The 22,459-nt window shown below is 36.8% G+C and overlaps 1 pseudogene; it reads left to right on the forward strand.

The window, feature by feature from the left end:
- The first annotated feature begins 243 nt into the window (after positions 1–243).
- LOC128119326 (S-methyl-5'-thioadenosine phosphorylase-like) lies at positions 244–21,188 on the forward strand (annotated as a pseudogene).
- Positions 21,189–22,459: the final 1,271 nt, after the last annotated feature.

Raw genomic sequence — 22,459 nt, forward strand, 5'->3', positions numbered from 1 at the left:
AGTCCATTTTGTTATTAGTATGTATATAATTCAAGGCTGACCACTCTCAACCTTGGCAATTGAACTGCATAAAAGTAAACAATTTTAAAGATTATTGTTAGGGATTATGCTGGTTTAGTAAATTAGTGGTTGAAAATTCTCCTCCAGTAACTATGAATTCACTAGTTCTGAGTAGTTATCTGGGTTTCCAGTACCAAGCATGATATTCTTCTTGAGCAGGTTTTAAGTAAAATTAAAGAGCTAATGGTTACTGCCAAGGTACGTGTGCCACTTCTGTACCAGTAGGGTTATTGTGCCATGCTGGCCATTGATGTAGTTCATAGGCAGTATAGCTGGGTATGACGGTTGATAAACAGTTGTCCTTATGTTCATAGGTAAGAGTTATCTTCACTTCTCATCAAGGAAATGTCTCTTTGCAGAAGACACAGATCACTACAGAAAACCGCAACCAATCAAAATGCAGAGTTGTGGAGCCCAGTCACAAAGGAGGCATCTACAAAACATTTCCACACCTACAGTTCAGGGAACATTGTGGAAGAGGGGGCACAAATATCGTGAGAGCTAGAGCATCAGGGACTTTGCTATAAAGTTGTGTCTCCAAGTGACATTAGAAGCTATACCCATAAAGTCTCATCGACACAACTGCCCAAATGTGAGGCGAAAAGGATGACACCACATGAATGTGACAAACTGGAGAGGGTAAATCCTGGGAAGCTTCAACCTTCTACAAAGAACTGCATGCAAGCAGGAGAGGTGCTCCTCCCTAGGGAGGAGCATATCAATTGGTTGTTCAGTGCCAAATGGTTAGCATTGGAAACATACATACTGAAAGGGAAAAATGAGTAGCCATTTTGAGAGACACTTGCCCACTCCTCTAAAGGTATTTGCTGACCAGCAGTTTTAGAACTGACCAGAAGTTGAACTCATGGGAAGATAAGGCTGGAACAATAAATCTATATATCCTGGATTTGGTAAAACAGGATATGGGGAGTAATGGACTCAACTGACCAGAAATTGAACTTATGGGAAAATAGGACTGGAACAACAAATCTGAATGTATATATCCTGGATTCAACAAAAACAGGACATAGGGAGTACAAATTTTATGTCTCTGTAGATACCCTGAATCCTGTTAGCCATCAGTAACCTCATGCTTATAGTTCAGCCAGTAACTTCAAAGAACTACCTCATCCCCAGCTTTCTCGCCCAATCGCAAGATATGTAACTCTCTGCATGTAAACCTTTCCTGTATAAACCATATCAAGTGAGTGCTCAGGGCTGTTCTCCTCTCTCTGCTGTGTCAGATGTTGGACATGAGGACCAAGCCCCTGGCTTGCTTGTTTTGTTATTAAAAAACCTCTGTGTGCTTGTATCAGATATTGGCTCTGTGATGGTCTTGCTTGGGGGTCTTGTGACCTGGGCACAACACATACAATTAACATTATATAGACTCACCAGATTATGGCTACAAGTATATATTCATTCAATAACAATAAATAGTAAAATAGATCTGGAATCAGAATGAGGGTGGGGAGGGGTATATGGTAGGATTTTGAGGGTGAAAAGGGGAGAGAGAAACAAAATAAGTAAATTATAATCTCAAAAATAGGCAAAGAAAAAAGTGAACACTGTCAAACACAATGCTTCACCCAACCATATATATTTTTGCGTCTCAACTTAAATTGATCCATATACTCTAAAGTTACCAAAAGATACAAAATTCCTAATACATCCATTTCTTCTATTTAAAAAAATGGCAAAAAAACTCAGGAATTTTTACAACTATGGTGCTTCCTCTTTAAATTATGGAAAATTAAGTTTCTAGTTGCTTGGGTCCAGTGTGAACAAATTTCCTTTTCTCAGAGTTTCCAAAACAAACCACTATCTCTGTAATAATCATGTTGTCAGACCTAATTTATCCCAACTACAGAATTTTGTTGATTCTAAGACAAACTGCAAAAATTATAACCAAGCAATGAATAAGAAGAATTGCATGGGATTTTTGGAGGCACTAGGGAAGAGAACAGAGGCATTTTAAAAATAAGATGCAGAAATTTGGATACTCAAAATTGGTATGTAATTTCACAAAAAAGCTAGCAAAATAGTATATTATTTTGAATGAGAAAAAAACTATGCCTATAGTATTTTGCTTGAGAAAAAATTACATATTGTTACTTTAAAATGGCAATTTGTCTTCATTGCTTCCAGCAATACTAAGAGAAATGTTTTATTTTTTAAACTCCTTTTTAATTATTTTAAAAATACCCAAAACAATCATATTTTTGCCACCTTGGAATTGGGAATCTGACTCCATCTCATTAATGGAAAATAAATAATCAGAAACTCCAACCAGGAAGTTCTGACTCACAAGCTGATCCTGCACACAAACCCCTCTTCACACTCCTCCATGCGCGCACGCGTGCGCACACACACACGTACTCACACATATTTCAAATTACTTGACTTTTTGAATGGCTTCACATTCAGATAATTAAGGAAAAGATGAAATTCATCAGTTCACTTCCTCCCTTGATCTTTTTCACGACAAAATATGCTTTTTATACTTAAAAGTCACACATGGACATAATGATGAATGTTATGGTACTCTTAACAAATGAGTTTTACATTTAAATAGTGGGGATACTCAATTTACTTTAGTTAGCTTTAAAATTTTTTGATTTTATTATAAAACAAAAATGTTATCCATTCAGTCAAAATTACTCTTCTCATTCTGATAGTTTTGCTTTCCATAAGGTTTGTCTTCATCAGTGTTCTATTGCTGTGAAGAGACACCATGACCAACTCTTATAAAAGAAAACATTTAATTGGGGCTTGCTTACAGTTTCAGAGGTTTATGCCATTATCATAGCAGGAAGTATGATAGTATACATGGTACTGGGGAAGCAGCAGAGAGTTCTAAGTCCAGATCCCCAGACAGCAGAAAGAGAGAAAAGTCACTGTGTCTAACTTGGTCATTTGAAGCCTCAGAGCCCACACCCAGTGACACAATTCCTTCAACAAGGTCACATCTACTCCACAAGGTCATACCTTGTAATCCATCCCAAGTAGTGCCACTCCCTGTTGACTAAGCATTCATACATATGAGTCTATGGGGGCCTTTCTAATTCAAACTACCACAAGATTGGCAATTTCTCTTGCTATTGTGCAGCAGCAGAAGCTAGCTTATGAAGCAAGTTGGCCATACAATCAAGGGTAAGAAACTCATGCTCTGTGTTGCTAAGTAGTGACATTCAACCATCTAGATATATTTACACATTCTCACCTACTGAGCATTTCCTGCCTCCCAAGAGTTTACCAAAACTTCTTCTCATCATAACTGGTAGAGCATCTGTACATTTAAATGAATACACTTATTTATCCTTTGATAAGCACTGGGGAAACGTCTATACTCAATATAAATACAGTTTCTGTAGAATATGTTTATGTCAGTCAGTGTTGGGTGACTGACACAAGGTATATGTGTTGCTTTTGCTCTTTTGTCTCTTTTTGCTCTTTGTTCTTTGCTCTTGGGGGGCCCGCCACCCAGCTCCCAAATAAACCATACACAGAGGCTTATTCTTTCTTATAAATGCTAGGCTTTAGCTTGGCTTGTTTCTAGACAGCTTTTCTTAACTTTAAATAAGTCCATCTACCTTTTGCCTCTGCACTTTTTCCCTTTCTTACTTCTGTACATCTTACTTTCACTCTTACTCTGTGGCTTGCTGTGTGCCTGGCTGGTTGGGTGGCTGGGTGGCTGGGTGACTGGCCCCTAGCATTCTCCTCTTTCTCTTTCTTTTCCCTCCCAGATTTCTCCTTCTATTTATTCTCTCCGCCTGCCAGCCCTACCTATCCTTTCTCCTGCCACACTATTGGCTGTTGAGCTCTTTATAAGACCATCAAGTGTTTTAGACAGGCATAGTAACACAGCTTCACAGAGTTAAACCAGTGGAACATAAAAGAATGCAATACATCTTTACATCATCAAAGTAAATGTTCCACAGCATAAACAACTGTAACACATCTTAAAATAATATTCTACAACATATATGCACAGTGATTATTTGTTTTGTTTCCCAAATAAGACTTGTTGAATTTTAAAAAAGGTTTCTACTCATTCAATAGGCGACCTCCTACACACCAGATCCCTTTTTAAAAAGTGACATCATCACTATGTGGATCTGAAATTTCAGTTCTTAATGTTTTGTCAGATTAAGAAAACACAGATCAAATTGTTATTTTCAAAGAAAAGTGTTATACTACTGTGTTCCCAAAGTTTAGAAAATGACAATGAAGCATAAACTGAGTGCTTGGTGGGAGGGCAATGTTTAGGAGAATCCTCCCTAATTTAATTTACTTTTGGAAGCCATGTCTCTATGATTGTAACACAACCTACTTCCACATTATAATACAAATAATTATACAACACCATATAAAATTGACTTTTTTACTTAAATGTCACATATAAAGAAAGTGTTTTCTGGAATAACTGAAATAAAATTTGGGGGTTACATATATTAATTTATCTCTTAAGTCTCTTTTCATTGCTTCATTTTACTATTTTATGCTATCCCATTCTATTTTATAACAATATTTATGTATAATTGCAAAGATTTATCTTTCTGCTATCCATCTGGTAACCAGTTGCTTAACATAAAATTAGCATATTCAGAAATGTTAATGGCAATAAAACAGTCCAAATATTCTTTTGCTTCCATAGATATTAAAAGGACATTTCTCAGCTGGACTCTTCATGTGCCCACTAAAACAATTAAAAGCTAGCTACGAGAGCTATGAGAGCTCTGCAAGTCTGGTTCTTTGGCACAAGATTCTTCTTAGCATGATAAGTGTAGAATATACACATTATCACTGAAAAGAGTGTTCAGGTTTTGCTTAAATCTCTAGTCACTTAGAAACTTTTAAGTAATAATGTTACATAGATATTTTGACAAAATATTATTAAGTTTATCTATTTGTGTGTGTGTGTGTGTGTGTGTGTGTGTGTGTGTGTGCGCGCGCGCCTCTGCAAGCATGGTGCATGTGTGAAGGTCTGAGAATAACTTGAAGGAATTGATTCTCTCCTTCTAATACATGGATCCAAGGAACTTAACTCAGGCTTTCTCGCAAGTGCCTTTATCCATGGAGCCATCTCATAGTTCCTTGATATATTTTTAATACCAGCAGATGTTATGAGGATGATAAAAATCACTATCTCTGGCTCGCAAGTAAAATCACTCCATTTTTTTCTTTTATAATATTTTATTTCTAGTTTCTGAGATTGTAATATAATTGCATCATTTTTTCCTTCCCCTTCTTCCCTCCAAACTCTCCCCTGTGCCACCTCGCCCTTGCTCTCTTTCAAATTCATGGTGTCTAATCTTGAATTGTTTGTATGTATGTTGCCTATATATATTCCTAAAATATATTAATCACACATATATGCATACACACTCATATGTAAAGTGCAAAGTCTATGTAATGTTACTGATTTTATATATATATATATGTATGTATATATGTTGTTGGTTGTTTTTGCTCTTTTGGGCCCACCACATAGTTCCCAAATAAATCACACCACACATGGAGGCTTATTCTTAATTATAAATGTTCAGCCTTATTGGCTTGTTGCTGGCCAGCTTTATTTAACTTAAATTATCCCATCTAGCTTTTGCCTTTCTCTCTTTCTGTATACCTTTCATTATTTCTTACTCCATGGCTTGCTGTATAGCTGGGTGGCTGGCCCTGATGTCCTCCTCCTTCTCTGGCTCCTTCCTCTTCTCCAGATTTCTCCTTCTATATATTCTTTCTGCCTGATAGCCCCATCTATCCGTTTTCCTACCTCACCATTGGCTGTTTAGTTCTTTATGAGACCACCAGGTATTTTAGACAGACAGAGTATCACAGCTTCACAGAGTTAAACAAATGCAGCATAAACAAAAGTAACACACCTTATAATAATATTCCCCAACATTTCCTTCTCTTTTTTCTAAACGAAAAAATGAAAGGTTTTAACTTTAACGTAGTAAGACTGCATACAATAAGAACAACTATCAAGTAAAGTTTACATTTATAATATATAGAATTCCAATTCATTTGTGTCTGGTAATTTAAATAAAATACTCCATAATCTACCCTATCTTAGTAAATCCAGAATTTTATACCTAATTTACTTTCTATCACATCTAAAGAAAACTACAACTATAACTATCTAGTCTTCAACTCCATCAAAGACCCCAGAAGGATATAATATTATTTAAGTAAACAAAAAGTGCATTGCAAACAACTTCCAAAAACTCTAGAAATGACAGAGGCATCTGAATGCCTGGATAGTCACCAAAAGTTCCTCTGCAACATTGGAGCATTCATCTATAGCCTAAAGGCCTAGATTATCTGGCAGACTTTTCAATGAAGGAAGAAATTTGAAAGACTCTCCCACCCATATTGGCAAAGTTTGTCAGTCATTTTCCTGTGTCCTGCCAAATGTCTAGCAGTTTCTTCTGTGAAGTAGGAATGCTGAAGGACCATCTTGCCTTGTTTTGGCAAAGTTTAACAGTCACTTTCCTGCGGATCCTGCATGTTCAGTTTATACAACATACTGTCAAGCAGTCCAGGCAAGAGTTCTTGCCCAAATGGCTAGCCTTACCACATTGAAAGCAAAATTCATAAGCAGTTCCTTCAATGCCTATCATCTCTGAAGAAAATTGGTAATACCAGGAGTAGATGCATCTCACTGTTATGAAAAGCCCTAAGTTAACAAAACATTTTAAATATCATATTCTGTAGGTCTTTGAAAGTTTTGAAGACCATCTATCTGTCTAAAATACATTTCTACATGATCTAGAAAGCATACCTAACATGTTTACATTTTTGATTGTTATAAATTACTAACCACTAACCTATGCTTTCTGATTATCCTATATAGTTAATCATAATAGCTTTCAAAAACTAGAACTTCACCCTAAATTTCCAAGGGAACTGTGTAGGCGCAATATGTCAAACAAAAATAGAAACATATATATAATATGTTGTAACAAAAATAATCTTAAATTTTTATCAACATACAAAAATCCTTTAAACAAGAGTACAAACATATATACAGTATAACAAAAATAGCTTTAAATTTGTAGCAATATACCAAAGTCCATGGCAATGCAAAATATCTGAGATTAATAGTAGTCTTTTTATCCTATATTCCTATATTCCCCTAAGTTATAACAAACATCCCTAACCCACCAATTAACCAAAGACCATCCACACTCACAAAACTCTTGGGAATGTGGACATCATTTTCTCCAAACTGCTTCCTCCTATTTGTGGGCAAAAGCATCATTTTTAGGGGTCCCTGAGAAAATTTAAGTTAATGGCCAAGTCCTAGGAAGACCAGATATGACCTCTGTTGGTAGGTATCACCTGTCAAGGTTCAGGAGGTCTTCCCTAATCAAACCTGATCCATATTATTTTTGAAGGAACCCACAACCTCTCATCTCCTGTGGGAACAAAACTCAAAAGCCTTTTTTCATTTCCATTTGACAAATATATTTTTTACTTCTTTTTTTAAAGTTAAGGCATTCCTAATGTATCTAGATTGGTTCAATTTTGCAGTTGTGTTCACAAGTCCATGTCTGTCCACAGTTGCTATTTGCTCATCAAAAAAATAAAAAAATAAAAAATAAAAAAAAATAAAATCGACAGAATAACATACAGGCAGGATCTGTACTGCCTATGTATTTCTCATCTCGGTATGGCTTATTCTTTTTCATATTACTTGATTTCTCTCTTTAAAGACTTTATTTTTCAACTATTCATTTTCTCTATGACTATACCCTTTTTCTTTTCTTAAGCCTATGCACATTGTTAAACACAATGAAATCTGTTTAGAGCGTTTTTTTTTTTCCATTTGGATCTCTTTTACTGTGTATCTTTTAGCATTTTTTGACAGTACAAGCAAACTATAGCCTGCTCAGCTACACCTGGATCCTCCGTGGGCAGCTCTTGGCTGGCTTTGCCCACTTCTTGGGTCCTGAAAGCCAAGCCTAAAGCTCACAACTTGGTCAAAATTGTGTGACCAAAAACTGTGTTCAACCTCATAGAGCTCTAGAACGGCAATGCTTGCACTTTGGCAGGCATTTTTCCTTAATATTTGTCCCTGCTCCACTTGCTAGCTGTTCAAAGGCTTACCAGCAGACAGAAACTCAGAAAAAAGCAGTATCTTTTTTTTTTTTCTCTCAGCTTTCTTAAGCCCTATATGGAAATTCAGCCACACATTAGGTGCCAAAATGTTGTTGGTTGTTTTTGTTCTTTTGAGGTGCCTGCCAACAAGCTCCCAAACAAATCACATGGAAGCTTATTCTTAATTATAAATGTCTGGCCTTATTGACTTGTTGCTGGCCAGTTTTACTTAACTAATTATCTTATCTAGCTTTTGCCTTTGGGCTTTTACCTTTCTCTGTTTCTGTATACCTTGCATTATGTCTTACTCTGTGGCTTGCAGTATAGGTGCCTGGCTGGCCCCTGATGTCCTCCTCCTTCTATGGTTGCTCCATTTTCTTCCCCAGGTTTCTCCTTCTATATATTCTCTCTGTCTGCCAGCCCTGCCTATCCTTTCTCTTCCCTTGCCTTTGGCTAGTCAGCTCTTTATTAGACCATCAGGTGTTTTAGATAGAGTATAGAGTATCACAGCTTCATGGAGTTAAACAATTGCAACATAAACAAAAGTAACACACCTTAAAATACTATTCCCCAACATATGTATATTTTCAGGGTTCATATTTGGCTTTGGATAACCAGTTGGTGTGCTCTTCCTTGAAGATGACTATTTCTCTTTGTCTCATCATTCTTTATTTGCCTATAGTTCCTTTTCTAGTGTTAAGGACTGGTGAGCTTTCATACCCTATATCACACTTAAGCAGTATGACATGTCTATAGATGTTTTCCTTGATGAAAATGTGACACACACTATGCAATACTATGCAGCTGTAAAGAAAAATGAAACCGTGAGATTTACAGCTAAATGAATAGAACTAGAAAAGTTGATGTTGAATGATGTAACTCAGACACAGAAAGACAACCATCACATGGTCTCTCTTATCTAAGACGCCTAGCTCAAAATTTTCAATGTGAGTATATATCCTGGAATACTTTTTAAGAAAGCAGAACAGTGAAAAGGGACCATGGGAAAGAGTGAATTATTATAAGCCTTTCCATATAATATAATATAGCAATTGTTAACAAAATTGAACATTATATATTGTATATATGTATTGCCCTGTCATTCAGGACCCTACATTACACAAAATTACTGTGTGTCAATTAAAATTACAAATGTACAGGCCGGAGAAATTGCTCAAGAGTTAAGAGCACTTGCTGCTCTTGCGCAGACCCGGTTCCATCCCAAGTACCCACTTAGTCGTTCTCAACCATATTATGCCAATTCAGGGAATCTGATGCTCTCTTCTAACTTCTGCAAGTACCATGTATGAGCATTTTGTACACAGAGGCAAAGGAACAGCACTACTATGTGCATCTGAAACTTCAGTTCTTAATGTTTTCTTAAATTAAGAAAACACAGACCAAATTGTTGTTTTGTTTCTATATTATAATATTTATACTCATATACACAAAAATAAAAAAAATGTAAAAAATGAAGATATAAATTTACTTTTTAGGAAGCAGAGAGTATCTTAATTTAATTAAGATATAAGTTGCTAAATGTATTTGTATAATAGTAAACATCTTGTATGATGTTTTTAAATGTTAATAATTAAGATGTCATAGCCTAATGTATTCAAGGAAGTATAGAAACAAAATACAGTACACTTTATTAATAAGACAAAAATAGCAGAAATTATTTTTACAGTATATTAATATATTTACAAGTCAACTTGAAAATATTATCAAAACAAAAGACGTGAAACATGATCATCAAAATCAGGAACAAAATGGCAATTTTCTGCTTTTTGTTATTACTGATGGATGTGTACGTCTAACCAATGATACATATAATACTTTATTATGACCAAAAAGAAACAAATGATAGGATGAAAGACAAAGGGGAATGATGGGAGATAAGGTGAAAGAAAGAAAGGAAGCATGAACATATGGCTTCATTGATTCCTAAAGGGAAAAAAAGAGTATGGCTAAATTAATACGGGATTTTATCAGAAAATGAAGTTACATACTAGGCTACTATTGTTTCCCAGCCCCAATTCAGTATCATATATAATATTTATAGTAGTAAATGTTATAGGTCAATTATTTATGACTTATTATACATATAATTTTAATTGAACCTATGTAAAACATCATATTTTAATAAATGGCAGCTCTAATTTTAATGTAGATCTCTCTTTTCACATATTTTTCATATTAAATAATTAATTTTTTTGTTTTGTTTTGTTTTTCAAGACAGGGTCTCTCTGTGTAGCTTTGTGCCTTCCTGGAACTTGCTCTGTAGACCAGGCTGGCCTCGAACTCACAGAGATCCTCCTGGCTCTGCCTCCGAGTGCTGGGATTAAAGGCACTCCCTCCTCTCCTCCAAGTCCCTTCCTCCCACCTACCCTAACCAGCCCTCTATCCACTTCTCTTTCTTTTCACTTCAGAAAATTGCAGACATCCCATGGACATAAATTACCCATGGTATATCAAATTGCAGTGAGACCAGGGATCTCCTCTTCTATTAAGGCTGGACAGGTCAACCAGGCAGGAATCTGGACAATTTAATGCTGTATTCTAAAAGACAAAACATCTGAATCTTTATCCTGGAAAAATGTATAAATAAGTAAGTGGATTAACTGATAAAATAAGATCATTAAGTAATGATCTGAAGAGATGGCTAAGTAGTTAACAGTACTTGGTCCTCTTATAGAAGACCTTTGTTCAGTTCTTATAGTATGCACACAGACACTAATATTGGTCACTCAATTCCAGAAGATCCAATGCCCTCTTCTATCCTCTGTAGGTACTGTATGCAAAAAGTACTCTGTTTCTCATGCAGGCAAAACTTCTACATCATACAGGCAAAGCCCCTGAACACATAAAACAAAACAAAACAAAATTTAATATTTAAAAGTATTGTTACAACAACAACAACAACAAGAAAAACCTGTTCATATAAACCCTGTCAGGTATCCTGTTTGTAGACTATATTTCAATTGACTTTGACATTTCAATGTTGCGTTTATAAAGAGCATTTGTTAACCTCTATAAAGAAAAAGCTGGGCATGGTGGCACATGCCTTTAATCTCAGCACTCAGGAGCCAGAGGCAAGTGGATCTCGAGTTCGAGGCCAGCCTGGGCTACAACGTGAGTTCAAGGACAGTGGGACTACACAGGGAAACCCTGTTTCAAAAACAAAACAAAAAAAAAAAAAGAAAATGAAAGAATGGTGTTAAATCAACCTGACCTCAATGAAAAGGAAAGCCAATCCATCTCCTGTGCATTATTGTATGTCAGCTATGGGTGAAGGACTGTGAGATCCCCATACATATTGGCATGACAACCAGTGTTGTCTTTAAGGTGGTATTTTTTTTTTAGACAACCATATTGCTGAAATTCATAGATACAGCTTGCCTGTAGGTATAGAAGGCACTATCTCAGCAGAAGTCCTGGCCACTTGGCCCCTAGAACAGTTCTGACCCATCCTCTGGTGGTTTGAATGAAAATGGCCCCCAAAGGAAGTTGCCACTATTAGGTGACCTGGCCTTGTTAGAGGAAGTATCTCACAGTGTGGTGGGTGGGCTTTGTTTGAGGTCTCATTTTCTCAAGTTTCTGTCAGTATGACAGTCAGCTGACTTCCTGTTGCCTGTAAGATGCAAGGACTCTCAGCTCCAGCACCACATCTGCCTGTACGCCACCATACTCCCCTTCATGATCATAATGGACTGAACTTCCAAAACTGTAAGCAAGCCACCTCAATTAAATGTTTTCTTTGTAAGAGTTGCCATGGACATGGTGTCTTTTCACATCAATAAAAATCCAAACTAACACATCTCCCATACAGTGTTCTGTGAGCATTAGGTGTAGGAGTTTTACTGTAGAAATATCAAATGGGGTTGGGCACTCAGTGGTCTGTAATTCTAGGCATTTTGACCAGTTCTGAATCTTTGGAATAGTTACCATTTGCTGCAAAAAGAAGCGTCTTTGTTAATGTGTGAGAGTTACAACTGTGTATGGTAATAAGGATAAAGGATAAGTATTTAAATTGCAATTAGGAATCATACTGGTTTATAAAAATGGTAGTAATAGATATAATACCAACTTAGTACCAAAAACTAGTTACTATGAATCAGGAAAAGATTTCCTTTTGATAACTCTTTGTAGCATCCTGGATAAAACGCTGAATTCCATAAACATGGTGTAAATCCATTCATAGACACTCAATATCATCTAAAATAAAATAGCATTTTATGCAATCTATTATAACTAAATAAATTAATGCAGATAGTAAAACATTAAATTGATATGCTGTTCATGTTATTTCTCACAAAAAATTATCAAATTATTTGTTAAAAGATTTTAAATCATTCATATTTTAATTACTGAGACTACAGCTAATTTATTTGAGATGGACACCAAGTAAATATACTTTCTGAGAAAATTATAAAAGTAGGCATACAATGGTCCATCATTGTTTAAAATAATATTCTTCAGTGTTTTATAATTATAGAAATGGTTAATTATACTCCATGGAATAAATCACATTTGGAAGTAACATGGTTCACCCCCTCCAAAATTAAAGCTAATGTTAACCTTTCAAATTTCAATAAAGAAACCAGCATAGTGGAAAGATGCTTAGTGAACAGCCAGCAATTTTGTATCTTTATATCACCTTAACATGTGTTTAATCAAACCTATGGAATATATTTGCTTTCCAATCCTGGCCCAGTGAGGAGAGAGTGATAAAACATAAAATTGAAAATATAAGGAAAATTATAGGCAAAAATAAGAGTTTGGACATGCATCTTATTGCCTCTGTAATTCATATTAAACACATGAAGTAAAATAATTTCTATAAAATGGTACATGATTGTCCAGCCTCATTGCTTATGTAGTTAAATAATACGGGATGTAAAAGTGTAAATTTTCCTGTGAATTTATTAGAAGGATGATCTCTAGCCCTCATCTCCGGCAGTGCATTTACAATGTTTGCCTGTGCCTAACATAGTAGCACTAATAATATAGCATATCCCATTAATAACAATCATGTAAGATATATTTGTGTATATCTGTTATTCTTTTTTGTGTTTTTGCTGGGATCCCTCCCCCCACCCGACACAGTTACTTATGTTGACTGTCCTTCCACTCACTCCTCTGTCTGATATTACAGCATGCATTGGATTTCTATTAGGTTCTCGTTTTAATCTTTCAATCCAGATGAGTCTAATATCCATGGTTAGTCATTTAATATGCATGCTACAGATTCTATGGATTCTATGGAGTTCTGTAGGTTTTGAAGAACCTTGTTGCTGAATGAATGAACAGAATGAATCCATATAACACTGTGTTTATAGATTTTTACCCCATGGAGGATGTCTTGGTACTTTCCAAATTTTGACCGTTATAAAGTTATAAGTTATGAGCTCTTGTATAAATATTTAAGAATACAATTGGTGGATCATTCAGCAACAGCTTCTTATTGTAAGTGACTATTCCTATTCATGTTCTCATGAGCATAGCATGAGAGTACCTTGTCCTACTCTTCATTATTACGTCAATGATTGGGGGATTTTCTTCTTTTCATATCTTACATGTCTAGTTTTATTTTAGCTGTTTAATAATTGTTCATTGATATTTCTTGAACAGTCATTTCAATCCAGATCATTTAAGTTTCATAAATTATGCTTTCTTTTCTGAAATTTAGGTCTTCATATAGTCTAAGTATATTTGAATCACATATGTGATCTGAAAAGAATTTCTTCCAGTCTGCCTCTGAGTAAATACTAATTCTGCAGCTTTTTTTTAAAATTTATTTTAATTTATTTTGCAATACAATTCAGTTCTACATATCAGCCACAGATTCCCTTGTTCTCCCCCCTCCTGTCCTCCTCACCTTCCCCCCAACCCCCCCCCCCCCCATTCCCATCTCCTCCAGGGCAAAGCCTTCCCCACAGACTGAGGTCAACCTGGTAGACTCAGTCCAGGTAGGTCTAGTCCCCTCCTCCCAGGCCGAGCCAAACAATCCTGCATAGGCCCCAGGTTTCAAACAGCCAACTCATGCAATGAGCACAAGATCTGGTCCCACTGCCTGGATGCCTCCCAAACAGATCAAGCCAATCAACTGTCTCACCCATTCGGAGGGCCTGATCCAGTGGGGACCCCTCAGCCATTGGTTCATAGTTCATGTGTTTCCATTCATTTGGCTATTTGTCCCTGTGCTTTATCCAACCTTGGTCTCAACAATTCTCGCTCATATAAACCCTCCTCATTCTTGCTAATTGGACTCCCAGAGATCCACTCGCGGCCTAGTCATGGATCTCTGCATCCAGATCCCTCAGTAGTTGGATGAGGTTTCTAGCACAACAATTAGAGTGTTTGGCCATCCCATCACCAGAGTAGGTCAGTTCAGGATGTCTCTCGACCATTGCCAGCAGTCTGTTGTGTGGGTATCTTTGTGGATTTCTGTGGGCCTCTCTAGCACTTTGCTTCTTCCTATTCTCATGTGGTCTTCATTTACCATGGTCTCCTATTCCTTGTTCTCCCTCTCTGTTGTTGATCATTGTTTGTAATAGCCAGAACATGGAAACAACCCAGATGCCCTTCAACTGAAGAATGGATAAACAAAATGTGGTACATATACACAATGGAATACTATTCAGCAGAGAAAAACAATGGCATCATGAGGTTTGCAGACAAATGGATGGATCTAGAAAAAATCATCCTGAGTGAGGTAACCCAGACTCAGAAAGACAAACATGGTATGTACTCACTCATAGCAGGATACTAGACATGAAACAAGGATGACTTGTGTGCTACTCACATCACCAGGGAGGCTACCTGGAAAACAGGACCCCAAGAAAGACACAGGGATCGCCCAATGACAGAGAAATGGAATGAGATCTACATGAACAGCCTAGACATGAGTGGGGGTAATGAAAGGCGAGGGTTGAGGGAAAGAGAGCTTGGGGGAGCGGGAGATCCCTGCAGCTTTTTATTTAAGTGAAAAATGGTAAAGCTGTCGTTGAAAAAATAAGAGAAGCATGTTTTTCCCTGGGAGAGTTTTGACAGTTTATGACAAGTGAGTTTTGAGTTTTTATACTAGATATATAAATGTTGGTACTGAAAAAGACAAGGATATTTGCCTTTTGATAGCTTCAATAAAATCTAGCTGTTGAAAAAAATTCAGGAATTGTCAGAGGTGTTGGTAACACTATGAGATTGAATACAACCACCAAGAGAATGAGTAGGCATAGAAATGTAAGGTCAAGGAGATTGGAGCCATGATTTGAACATGAAGTATCTCCACTTAGGTTCATGGTTTATGAACTCAGCACCCCTACCTAATGGCTATGACACTGTCTATGACTAGGCTTTAGGATTCAGATCTTATTGATGGGCCTACTCTGGTTATATCTACCCCTAGTTCCAGAGTTAACCTCTGCTTTCCAGTCCACTCCACATGAACAAACTACCACCATGTTCTCATTCAGCTATAGATCAAGATGCTCTTCTTTTCTTTAAACAACCAGGACTCTGACTCTGAACTCCCCCAAATAAATCCTTCCACTCTGATGTTGCTTTAGTTATATATTTTTGACATAGGAATGAAAAAAGCACACTTAGGAAAGTACAATTTTAGTTGTCAGGAAAAAAAAGAATTGAATGAAAGGAGCATACTGAGTTAGAACAAGAAGTAAGACAGACAGGACAATAATACAAGGGGGTGGGAATCAGGAAACTAAGGGAGAATGCAAAATTAAGACAGAAGCAATAAAAGATGGCTGAAAGACAACCCTCTATAACTCTAGTCTCAGGGGATCCAGTGGTCTCTCTTCTGGCCTCTGGGCACCAAGCATGCACATGATTCACAGACATGCATGCTGGTAAACCACTTATACACATAAAAATAAACACACTATACAAATAAAATGTAATGTACAAAGTTGAAGTTACACTCCTGGCTAACTCGGTTTCATTTCTCATGTCAATCACAAATAATGACAATGTATTTTGTTAGTCAAGGGTCTCCAAAGGTTTTCTCCATCCTCATTTAATAAAGCAGTTTTTACCCCCACAGCATCATTGAACACAGTGCTAAACATTAATTGTGTTTATACCTCAAGAGGTTGCTCCACTTACAATTCTGATTCTAAGACAGGAAAATCTATTCCCTAGATGAAGCAAAAGAAAATATGTCCTCTTGAACTTCAACAAAGAAGATTCTAGGAGTTGTGGACATCTAAAATAAGTGGTCAGCCCTCCAGGATGCTGAGACTTAGTCTTACAAGTAAATAAATTCAAATCTTGACGGAGTACCTTATCTAGAGACCTTGATTCAGGTCACCAAGAAGCTATTGGTCAAATATTTCAAGGCTGTAGCCAATAACTAACATCCCCCTCCCCCATCAAGGTGAGGCTTGCAGAGTTTTTATTCAGCATCTGGAATCCTACTTCTAGATGATAAGTGGCACTAATTTACCATGCTGTAGTCTGCTTCCATTTATATTTTTTCTTTCATGCTTACTTTCTTGCCTCTGCAAATATCCTTCATTAAATCTAAATATTTAACATGTTGTTTAACCACTTCTTTAAGATGTCTATACATTTTCTAACCATATTTTGATTTTAGACCACACTGTATGAGACTATAAACAACTTTTTCATTGTGGTTAAATTTAGGGGGGTATGATTGACTTTTTGTGCTCTTAGGCCTACTAAAATGTGAGTACAAAGTTCAAATTGCATGTTTCTGTTTGCTTTTTAATATGCTATAGTGTGTGTCTGTTCTATTTTAATTCTCAAAATTTGCTGTTCAGACATTATTCTTTCACAAAAATCCTTCAACTAAACAGAGCAAAAAGCAATCTTACAGTAGGAAAAAGCCCACTACAAAGCTGGTTCCTACACCCACATCAGAGCAAACCAGTGGAGACTGAAACTACAATGTTGTCTTCGTCAAGGACTCATATATAGTGACTAAAAATGCTAAGAATTTAAAGTAACACATTTGTCTGCAGGTGATTAAAAATCTTCACACTACAACCATTCAAAATGCAGAACTGGGGAGACTAGTCACAGTGGAGACATCTACAAACACTCCTATACCTAAGATCAGGGGACACTGCCGAGAATGGACAGAACGATTGTAAGAGCCAGAGAGATGATAAGGATTTTGCTATGTGAATATGTCTCCTTGTAACAACAGAAGTTACACATACAAAGTCTCATTAACGTAACTGCCCAAACCAAATGTGAACTGAACAAGGATATCACCAACATACATGCCAAGGTAGAGGAGGAAAAGCCCACCAGGCCTCTGTCTTATACAAAGACCTGCAGGCAACTGATGAAAGCTGGAAATGGGAGAAGTGGTGCTCTTCAGGGAAGAGTCCACCAGACCGTTGTCCAGTACCAAATAGTCATCACTGAAAGTATACATACAAGCAACATCATTATGGAATCAACAGGTTATATTTAGGAATATACCCAGACATACACACAAGTACATTTATGCACACAATAGCAATGTAAAAAGAGGACATGAATTTGAACTAGAGTGGGGTGGGGTCTGTGAAAGAAAGGTTTTGGATGGAGGAAAAGGAAGAGAGAAATGTTACAATTAAAGAATGATCTCAAAGATGAACAAAAGAAAAATTTCAAAATAGAATATCCATACAAGAACTTTAGAGGCGACTTAGTGGTTAACCGAGATTGTTGCTCTTGCAGGTGAACTTAGTTTAGTTCTCAGAACCAAAGGTGGTCAGGGGTGAAACTCCAGCCACAGGGGATCTAAAAGCTAATTTTGGTCTCTTTTGGCATTTACACTCATGTGCATGTGCATTTGTACTCAAGCACATGCGCGCACACACACACAAATGCACACTCAGATTTTAAAAATTAAATGAATCATATACACACACACATAAACATATACATGTATGCATACATATATACACATATCAAGGCTTTTTTATTATGTTATGTATTACAAAAATAAATCTTAGGATTAGACTCTATAAAGTGTTTGTGCTCTGAAGCTAAAATGTAAATTAACTAAAACATCTGATTTATCAAATTAATAGCCTGTTCAGCAACGCTTGTTTTAAACTTCATCTTATAAGTTTACCCCTCTGAAGTTACTATGTCAAGCTCATGTTTCAATCTGAAATAATTCTCAATCTATAAAATAGATGTCTTTAAAAGATACAAACTCCAGATGCTAAAACCCTGTTGTATCCCATTTTTCTTTTATGAGATGCAGTTAAGAATCAGCCAAGATATGCTGGTATGGATGAAAAGAAAGGTGAACACATATGCCTACTGTGCATCCACTATGGCTATCACCATAGAGTTTCCTGAAGAGTGAAGAATAGATCTACCTCAAGATTCCTCTCTACTACTCTTGGGTGTATACCCAAAGGACTCTATATCTTACTATGAAGACACTTGCTAATCCTGTTCATTGCTATTCTGTCCACGAAAGTCAGGAAATATAAAGATCCTGTATGTTCAACAACTTATGAACCAATAATGAAAATATGATACCTATACACATAGAATTTTATTCATCTAAAAAGAAAATGAAACTATATAATGTATGGATCTGGAAATAATCATTATTAATGGTGATCGTAGCTTTGAATCTTTATGTGTGTATGCTTAAATAAGAGTACCTGTAGAAATTAGGAAACTAGAAGTGAGCCTTTGGGGGGATTTCAGGAGGTAATAGTAGAATGAAGGTGAAGAGAAGGGAGAAAGAAATAATATGACGGGAGCGATTCAGTGAGACGATAGATGGGAAGGCAGGGTGGTAGGGGAAAGGATTTAGAGACAGGTATCTACTAGTAAAGGCAATATAGAATCCTATTATTTTAGATGAGTGTGTGTGTGTGTGTGTGTGTGTGTGTGTGTGTGTGTGTGTGTGCATGTAAAAAAGAGTTTAAAAGAAGTTATATGGAGGGGCAGCTCCTTTCTCAAGTGCCGTAGAATATCAAACAAAAAGCCAATGACAGGTATGGCTAGTATCTTCAAGTTATTGGTCACTTGGGTTCCATAGACCCCAAAAGATCCCAAACTGTTATCAATGCTCTTGTTTACCCTCTAGAACTTAAGACTAATAGTCCTTTGCTGAAAACCACATACTTGAGTCACTCACTGGACTTGGCCAAATTAAGCTGTTATTGACCTGGAAACTTCAACACCAACCACCAGCTTTTATAGTGTTGGAAAGTGTTATGCATGCTCCAGGAGGATAAAAGCAATCAATAGTCTTACCCAGCTGTGAACCCTGGGGACTAAATAAACAATGGGCCCGACAAGACATGTCTACTAGTGCAATAATTGCACAAATGTTATGTGATTAACCATCCACTTTTGGCCTAGATTTAAAGCACACTGGAAAAGACAACATTTATTACCAGTACTGCTAGCTAGGCTAATAACCTGTGTCTGGGCAGGTCACAAGCCTTAACAGAGAACTGACTATTATTCTACAGAATGGAAATAATATTAAGCTGCCCTCCCCAAAACCATCAATTGGTACAACTCTCAATTCTCAACAAATGTTTGTATACGATAATTAATGAATGGACTAGAAGCTGATCAACAAAAAGAAAATAAGAGATTGTAAAGTATTCAGACCTAGTCGGGACACACCTAGACCACACCAACGCCTGGGGATCATTGATGAAGATGAAGGCACAGTCTATGAGCCAGAGGTAAAGGAATTCTGCAGAAAAATAGCATTTGCTTTCAAAACAGCAGACTTGCACAGATGCTGTGATTACATGTAGAGGAATTACACAAGATCAACCAAAAACAAACAAAAAAACCCCAAAACAAAAACAAACAAACAAACAAAAAAGTCAGCACGGTTGGCTAGGGGCTCACAGAGCCATATACTGACTTGAGAAGTCATTAACAGCTGCTAGGGAAGTGGGAATGTCAGGTTTTCCTCAGAGATATGACTCCTGATAGCCTGGTTTCCCATGTGCCAGTGGATGTTCCTGTACCCAGGTACATATTGGCTTCACTAAGTGAACTTAGCAGGTTGAAACAAGAGGCCATGAATGTGGGTGGGGAAAAAGGGCTCTGGGGATAAAGGAAAAGTTGGAGATGAGGCAGTGGGTGTAGATTTGATCATAACTCATTATTCACACATGAAATTTTTAAACTTACACGGCAGTAATGATAATTGGTGGCACTGCCTTGGAGGATCCAGAAATTTTAGAAGGAAGAACTGAAAAATATGTGGATACTCTACTTAGCAAGCGATCTGGTGCCTTAATTTGGAGGAAGAAAAAGTGTTGATTGTTTATTTCTTGTAAGACACTCACCATGATGCTTTCAAAAGTCAACTACCAGAAGAACATCTGGGCTCTGTGTCATAATGACCACAGCTTGCAGGCCCTTAACGGAGGGAATCTTGCCTGATGACATTGTCATCATTGATCGGTGTAAGAGAAATATGCAATACCAAATGCCTAAACTGTTTTGCCCTAAACAAGAGAGGTCCTCATAGAAACAGTAAGAAGCTAGGGCTTTGATACCCTTCAAAGGGGACCATGGCCATAATTGAAGGGCCTCATTTCAGCTCTGGGCAGAAAGCTTTATAGTGTGCAATGCATTTGGTTGTTTAGATGTCAACAGTATGACCATGGTTCCAGAGGCCATGCTTGCTAAAGAGGCTGTGATTTGTTATGCAAGAATTGTCATGGGGCCGGGCAGTGGTGGCACACGCCTTTAATCCCAGCACTCAGGAGGCAGAGCCAGGCGGATCTCTGTGAGTTCGAGGCCAGCCTGGGCTACTAAGTGAGTTCCAGGAAAAGGCACAAAGCTACACAAAGAAACCCTGTCTCGAAAAACCATAAAAAAAAAAATTGTCATGGCAACTAATTATGATTGCTGGATGGAACATGAAGAAGTAGTATCAATGGATGGGATTTTTAAGAGCATGAAAGAAAATGTCAATAAAGCCAAAAGTTTAATTCTCATCATCATGCTTCAAATAGTGTCAAATATGGTCAGAAACTCCATAACAAAAGAACATGGTCCAGTTTTCTGTTTCTCCAGTAAGACATTAAAATAGCATGACTACCATTAAAAAAGGCATTTTATTTTTAATTGTTTGGGGGATTTATTTGACATTAAAAAACAAAAGAGGATAAAGACATTCAGCCGTCACGCTTTTGCCTAGAAAGAAGAGCAATTGGTAAGCTGGCATGACAATACACCGTTAGAGGCTCACTCAAGGTATTGACTCCTCCAGAACCCCAAGGGGAAAGCAAATGGTGTGCAGTTTCAGGAAGTCTTGCAGCACAGCGGGAGCAAAGCACGATACCCTAGCAGTCTCACTTCTAGAAATTCACAGAAATGACGACTGGAGAGAATATCCAGTTTCCCAAGTGGCTGTCGAATGACTATGAGATGGAAACAAGACTGGCTATCCATAATGATTACAAATGGGCACCATCTTTCTGAAGGGCACATTGGTACAATGCATCAGAGGCTTGACAATACTCATGCACCTTGTTACTCTAGGAATAGAGTGATTCATTCCAAGAATTGTGTGTAAAGAAGGCTACTACTACCTGTAATAGCAAAATATTCAAAACAACCCAAAAATCAAAAAATTAGATAGATGTACCATGTTTCCATTATACTACAGCTGTGAAACAATCAAGTGGAAATCATGTTTTCTCATGAAGAAATGGTCACTTTGTAGTATGAAAGGAGAAGGTGCAAGCATTTTATGATAGTGTTTTTAGTTTTAAATGGTGTGTAAATGTACAGAAAGAAGGGAATATACATAAACCTATAAGTACTTGTTATAATCATACTGTGTAAAATTTCTTTGCAATTAGTGTTTTCTCTACCTTTTTCCAAAGTAAGTATAATCAAATAATAAAATTATAAAAATGAAAATGAAAAAAATGTGATAAAAAGCATAGATTCAGCCAGGGAGTTTATTGTTTCTTAGTTCAATAAACAGAACAAAGTAAAGTTTGCTTCTACAAAGTATTTCCCCATGATGTTAGCTGAAGGCCAGTAATAACTGTAATCCACAGTAAACCTCTAAGATATCGATATTCCTAGAAATAGAACTGGGAACAATACATACAATAACAATGCTGTATTTGAAAGAATGTTCATATATAAAGCAAGCAGATCTTATTGGAATAATTTTTAGAACTCAACAAAAAGAAACATTTGACAAATATTTTATTGGAGAATTCCATGGAGTTAATAAAGTACTTTCTTTCAAAGTATCATTCAAAATATACAATTTTTAAAGATCACAATATTTTTT

This window comes from Peromyscus californicus, unplaced genomic scaffold (assembly GCF_007827085.1).
Source record: "Peromyscus californicus insignis strain IS unplaced genomic scaffold, ASM782708v3 Scaffold_23__1_contigs__length_62951481, whole genome shotgun sequence".
In the NCBI taxonomy this organism is placed as follows: Eukaryota; Metazoa; Chordata; class Mammalia; order Rodentia; family Cricetidae; genus Peromyscus; species Peromyscus californicus.